The following is a 6,991-nucleotide window of genomic DNA, read 5'->3' on the forward strand; positions in this document are numbered from 1 at the left end:
GATAATAAAAGTACAAGGTTAGCTGAATTTGAGCTAGTTGTGCTGAATGCAAAGGCCATGTATTCCTATCCTGTCACTGTACAAAATAAAAGTTTGTTTTATTGTATATTCATTCAAATAAATTAACTGACAAAATAGAATTCATAAAAGTGCATAGAAAAACACTTTAGTTACCAAAAAACAAAACAAAAAAAATTCAGAGAAATGGCAAGTCTGAGAGTAAATACACAATAAAATAAAAAGAACATCTCAGTTTATTTATACCTCATTCTGGATAAATATTCAAACACTTCATCAAATCTGAAATAGATGCAAGCTGATTGGGGAATCTTTGATGACCGTGACCAGATGTCTATTAGTTTCTTTTCTTCTTTCTTTTTCTGATAATCCTGATCAGAAACTGGATTCACAAATGTTTTTGTTTTCTTTGTGCTCATATGCTTGTGTTGATAAAAGTGACAACACCCATTAAGTATCAAACTTGGCAACAACACAGCTGATTTACTGACTATATCATCTGACCAGGTTTTTCATTATTAATGTTAAGACTTTTACTTAGAAGAATTCTGTGTATGGAATTAATAATTAACTTTAATGTATAAGTTGCATGAAATGATCATTGATGAATTTAATTTCTAATCTATTAATTGCTTATCAACAGTTCATTATTACTGTTACTGGCAAAAAGTATTGCTGTGTAAATTCAGAAGTGATAGAATTCTGGTGTATACATTTGATAAAGTCACTATTATTTTCCAATTTGACTATAATTTTAAATGAAGTAAGGTATTTATGAATATAATACAGCTTGCCTCCACTGTGACGTACCTAAAACTTTGGTTATAGGTAAATACTTATTTGTGTGTCAAAATAATAAAATGAAGTCAGGTAAAGTTTATGATACAAACAAACAAACAAACAAACAAACAAACAAAAAAGAAAATAAATACTGTACATATACATATGCAATCCTAGTAGTTTTGCCCACCAAAAAGTATTTTGTAGTGCTATCATTAATGCTCATTTTCATCAAATTTGCACAGAGTATAGTATAGCTACAATATTACAGTAATTATACTGTATGGTCCCAAGTGTATTGCATAGTCAAAGCCTTACACAGCTCAAACAGTATTGCCCACTGAGCAATACTGCACCTTCCAAACAGAATTGTGCACAGTTCCTGTAAGACAACGTTCAAACGTTTTCTCTAATTTAAGCTGTTACATATGAAATATAAATGTGGATAAAGATGTTGAGCTAAAATCAATAAATACCAGGTGTGCATGCACTCTGTGATGTGTCAAAAACATACAGTAAGTGTCTGCCATGTATGTAAGCAAATGAAAATGGGTACCATATATTTCTCTAAACACTTTATCACAACAGGAGTTAAAGATACAGACGAATAGTCAATATTCTCTTTTAATCAATGTTTACCTGGAATTGGTGTCTGAGTCTCATAGTCACTTGCTCCTTTATAGCAACAAAAAGGCCAGATTTAGACAGGGAATATCAGGGTACAAATAGTTCCTATCATTCTGTATTGAATGTGCTGAGCAACAAGAGAAAATCCTAGCAATTTGATAGAAAGTTTGGGAATATCAGGTGTTATGCAAACATTCTTATAATAATAATAATAATAATAATAATAATAATAATAATAATAATAATAATACTTCGGCCTTGCTCAAGGGCACCTCAGTCGTGGCCGGCCCGAGACTCGAACCCACAACCTTCGGGTTACGAGTCAGACTCTCTAACCATTAGGCATATAATAATACGAATAGTATTATTATATACTTATTATAACATGCCTGGTGATGAAAAGGTTACATTAACCTTAAAATGAAGGAAGTTCAATGCAAGAAGATGTGAAATATGATCCCAGGGGAAGCAAATAAAGTGAAAAAGTAATGGCCCCAGAACCAAGCCCTGTGGAACCCCATAGGAAACCAGCAAGTCCCACAGAAAAAGTTATTTTTGTTAAATAGGACCTAAAACAGGGCCACGAATACCCACAAGTTGATCTAGACGAGATATTAAAATGTAGTGGTCGACTGTGTCAAAAGCAGCAGTTACAGTAAGTCTAGTAGGATGAGAATCATAAAGTCACCAGCATCGTGCATATGCAGTGTTTTAAAACCAGATGGAAATACCTCCAGGATGTAGTGTTCTATATCTTACTTTCCTTGCCTTATTCTGAAAGGATGTTATTTCACAGCGAAAGTGAAAGCAGTACATTTACAAAACATATTCAAGTCAAGTCAAGAAGTTTTTATTGTCATTTCAACCTTATATCAAGCATTGCGTTAGTTCAGGCAGGCCACGTCGTCAAGCATGCATCAGCTGATAATCAGTTGTTACTTCCATAACTTCTGACCTTTTAAAATTCTCATTCTCGAGCTGCTTTCTAGTGCATCGCTGCAGCTGCGATTTAAACTACCTCCTCCAGCCCTGACCCTACCTAGCTGCAACCTATTGTTTGTTGTACCAGTATTACATTATAAATCTCCATCATGTATTCGTGTTGTTTTTTATTTTTCTCCTCTTTATCTCTCTCATTATTTTTATTTATTTATTTATTTATTTATTTATTTATTTATTTATTTATTTATTTATTTATTTATTTATATTTTTCAAAACATGTAAGTGAGCATATTAACACTATGCATGATTAATGGTTCTGCTGTCATACCGGGGGGCTATTTTATTTTATTATCCCCACTATGTCTTTGCATGCACAAGGATGGGCGAGTGGAATTTACAGTGGTAAATACTGAATGTTCAACAATATTGCGTGCAGTAAATCTATAATGAACACAATTTCATAGCAGCAGGTCCCTGAGATAGTGGGGGATGTGTCTTTCTCAGCCTTCGTAGGAAGTAGAGAAGCTGAAGGGCTTTCTTGGTGATGGAGCTGGTGTTGAATGACCAGGTGAAGTTCTCTGCTAGATGAACACAGAAGTTTGGTGCTCTTCATGATCTCCCTCCCTGTATGCAGACTCGTCATTCTTGCTGATGAGACCCACCACAGTCGTGTCATTGGTGAACTTGCTGATATGGTTTTACCTGTGCATTGCTGCACAGTCGTGAGTCAGCAAGGTGAACAGCAGATGCACTGAGCATGCAGCCCTGAGGGGCTCCAGTGTTCAGTGTGGTGGTGCGGGAGATGCTGTTCCTGATCCGGACTGACTGAGGTCTCCCATTCAGGAAGTCCAAGATCCAGTTTCAGAGGGAGGTGTTTAGTCCCAGCAGGCTCAGCTTCCCAATCAGGTGCTGAGGGATGATTGTATTGAATGCTGAACTAAAGTCTATGAACAGCATTCGTACATAAGTGTCTTTATTGTCCAGGTAGGTGAGGGCTAAATGAAGGGCTGTGGCAATGGCATCGTCCGTGGAGCGGTTTGGACGATACGCGAACTGTAGGGGGTCCAGTGAGGGTGGTAACTGGGTCTTGATATCTCAAACAGCGTTATAAAGTTCGCAGATGACACCACAGTGGTAGGCCTGATTGAAGGTAACGACGAGACGGCTTACAGGGAGGAGATCCAGCACCTAGTAGCATGGTGTGAGGACAATAACCTGGAACTTAACACCAAAAAGACCAAGGAGGTCATTGTGGATTTCAGACATGTTGGCAATCACACTCATCCTCCAATTCACATCAACGGAACTGCTGTTGAGCGTGTACCCAGCTTCAAGTTCCTTGGAATACACATCTCTGAGGACCTCACCTGGTCTCTGAACTCCTCCATTGTGATCAAAAAGGCACAAGAGCGCCTATATTTTCTGAGGAGAGAAAAAATTATCCTCACGAGTATCCTCACAAGCTGCATCTCAGTGTGGTATAGCAGCTGCACAGCTTCAGATGGTAAAGCCCTTCAAAGGGTGGTGAAAACCACCCAACAAATCATTGGTAATAAACTAACCACCTTGGAGGACATTTTCAAAAAACGCTGTTTGCAATGGGCGAGGGGATCATCAAAGATCCCTCTCACCCCAACCACGGACTGTTTACACTTCTCCCATCGGGCAGACGCTACAGTTGTCTCAGAGCCAGAACAAACAGACTGAAAAATAGCTTCTTTCCTGTGGCTGTTTCTGCACTGAACAGCTGATATGGTGTTAACAATCACCATTGTACTGTCACTTTTTCTTCTGTGTTTTGCACTATTTTGCACCACTTTAAAATCATGCATCCTTGCACCACCCAAAAACTATCATTACACTTCTATGTGTCCATCCATATTTATTCTGTTTATTCTGTGTATATGTGTATGTATGTGTGTAAATATGCACAATGACATTCCTTTTGTACAGCTGTCATAACACTTCATACTGTAACATACTTGTATAAAAACCACACTATATTTACCCTTATTCAGTTATATGTACATATTACTACACCTTCTGTATAACCTCATACTCTTATTTGTTACACTGCCACTTGTAAATAAGCCATCTATGCACTTCTGGTTAGATACTAACTGCATTTCATTGGCTCTGTACATGTACCTTGCACAATGACAATAAAGTTGAATCTAATCTAATCATTCAATAATCTAATCTAATTAAACCACTGGATTATTCTCACTCATCTCATCTCACTCATTTTCTACCGCTTTATCCGAACTACCTCGGGTCACGGGGAGCCTGTGCCTATCTCAGGCGTCATCGGGCATTGAGGCAGGATACACCCTGGACGGAGTGCCAACCCATCACAGGGCACACACACTCTCATTCACTCACACACTCACACACTACGGACAATTTTCCAGAGATGCCAATCAACCTACCATGCATGTCTTTGGACCGGAGGAGGAAACCGGAGCACCCGGAGGAAACCCCCGAGGCACGGGGAGAACATGCAAACTCCACACACACAAGGCGGAGGCGGGAATCGACCCTGGAGGTGTGAGGCGAACATGCTACCCACTAAGCCACCGTGCCCCCCCCCCCCCCCCACTGGATTATTAATGTTTAATAATCTTGCGATTAAATTTAAATTAAAAAAGATAAAATGATATTCATTTTTGGGCAGGACTCTTAACTTAAACAAAGTCTCAATAAAGACAGATTTTTATATACAGTATATATTATTGCAGTGTCAGTACAGCACTAATCTAAACTCCTCAGCTCTGGCACATAGATTTGTTTCACATTAGAGTAACCCATGTGGATTAGTCATTTTCCTGAATTTTCCAAGTCAAAACCAGAAGGAGCTTGTAGTCTAATGCACGTTTTGAATATGAAAATCTGCGGTCTTAAAAGGGAAGGGTTGAAACGTATGCTAAAACTCACTATAATGGGTAAATAGTATAGAAGTACAGGAAGTCATACTTGCCAACTGCTATTCTACCGTACACAGAGGATGAAACACTCTCTGGACTGGACAAAGGAGACAATGAACATGTCAACTGATTTTTAATACCATCTACTACACTACATATTGCTCTTTTATTTTACATAGTGTCAATGTACATTCTTATGTCTTACTTATGACCACTGTACATTTATTTGATACACACACTAACAAACTACTATCTGACATACAGTTTTTAAACTATTAACTTGTAAATATTTTGCATGAAGTTAATCTTTACATAGACCTCAGTTTCAGTCTGTATACACAGAGCTGTGTATGTGTCTGTCACAAACTTCAAGGGTTGTGTTTTCTTCATGGGTCCTGGTCCTCTAAGTTACACTTGTATTGTGGCTTTTGTGAAAGCAAATTTCCCCTTGTGGTTAATAAAATCTACTCTACTGTTCTCTAAAAGCATCTATACACTTGACCATTACACCTATGTGTGGCCTTCCCCACAAAGTTTGAAGCATAGAATTTGTAGAATGTCTTTGAATGCTGTTTTCCCACACTGTAGCTAAGGCAGAATTCAAGTTTCATACAACTCAAAACAAAGGCTTTTTAGTATCTGTTGATATTTCTCTAAACATAATGACTCAAAAAATATATTGCACAACACAGGAAAACACTGCTGTGAATGAACAACAGGCAAGGGGAGGAGGGATGTGTAGGCAAAACCCAGGATTGAGGGAGAGATTTCATATACTGTAGCATCAATTCTTACACTTGCACAAAGTCAAGGATTCTGTATGATCAGAGTCATGGTTAACCATTCCAAGCAGGTGATAATGATCATAAATTTCATACAGTATGTAGGTTGAAACACAGTCATTAACTGAAACAGAGACAGATTTTTGACTCCAGTCTCTCATTTGAAGCTCAAATAAATAATATCACATGGTTATCCTACTTCCATTCCAGAAATGATGTCCTATGATGTCACCAGTTTTGGGCAGTAACATGTCACTGTTACGCAGTTACTTTTGACAATAACTAATACTCTAATGCGTTACTTTTTAAATATAGTAACTCCGTTACCATTACTATATGGTGTGTTTGTCCGTTACTTTTTTAAATTAGTTCATTTTGGCTGAAGTGTAGCCTACATCCTAACCTGTTTACAGCAGCGACGCATTGTAGGATTGGTGGATGCCAAAACCTGTAAACACGAAGATGCAGCGCCATGGGCGTGTTTCCATTTATTCAAGTATATGCGGCAGTAATGGCTAGTCAAGGCGAGAGCAAGACGAGTTTCTCAAATTTGAAATATGCTCATTATTTCACTTTAGTTGAGAATAAAGACAAAAACCTTTTAATCAAATGCAAGCTCTGTCTTTCTGGTTCGAAGGTCCTATCTACTGCGATAAACAGCAACTCCAATCTGGAGGTAGAAACTACATGCCTTCGACGAAGCTAGAATCTAACCCGGTGTTGGTGAACACACTCAGAGTGAGTCAAGCCCCTCCAGCCAAACAACAGCGACCAGATTTTAACTGGACTGTTAGCCAGGCACAGATCAAAAAACAGTTTTGTGTTTGTATAGACCATAACGCATAAAAGGGCATTAATGGGAACTAAAAAGTTACTTTTAACAGTAACACGATACTTTTTGGTGAAAGTAATCTACAA

Source organism: Tachysurus fulvidraco, chromosome 9, assembly GCF_022655615.1.
Source record: "Tachysurus fulvidraco isolate hzauxx_2018 chromosome 9, HZAU_PFXX_2.0, whole genome shotgun sequence".
Lineage (NCBI taxonomy): Eukaryota > Metazoa > Chordata > Actinopteri > Siluriformes > Bagridae > Tachysurus > Tachysurus fulvidraco.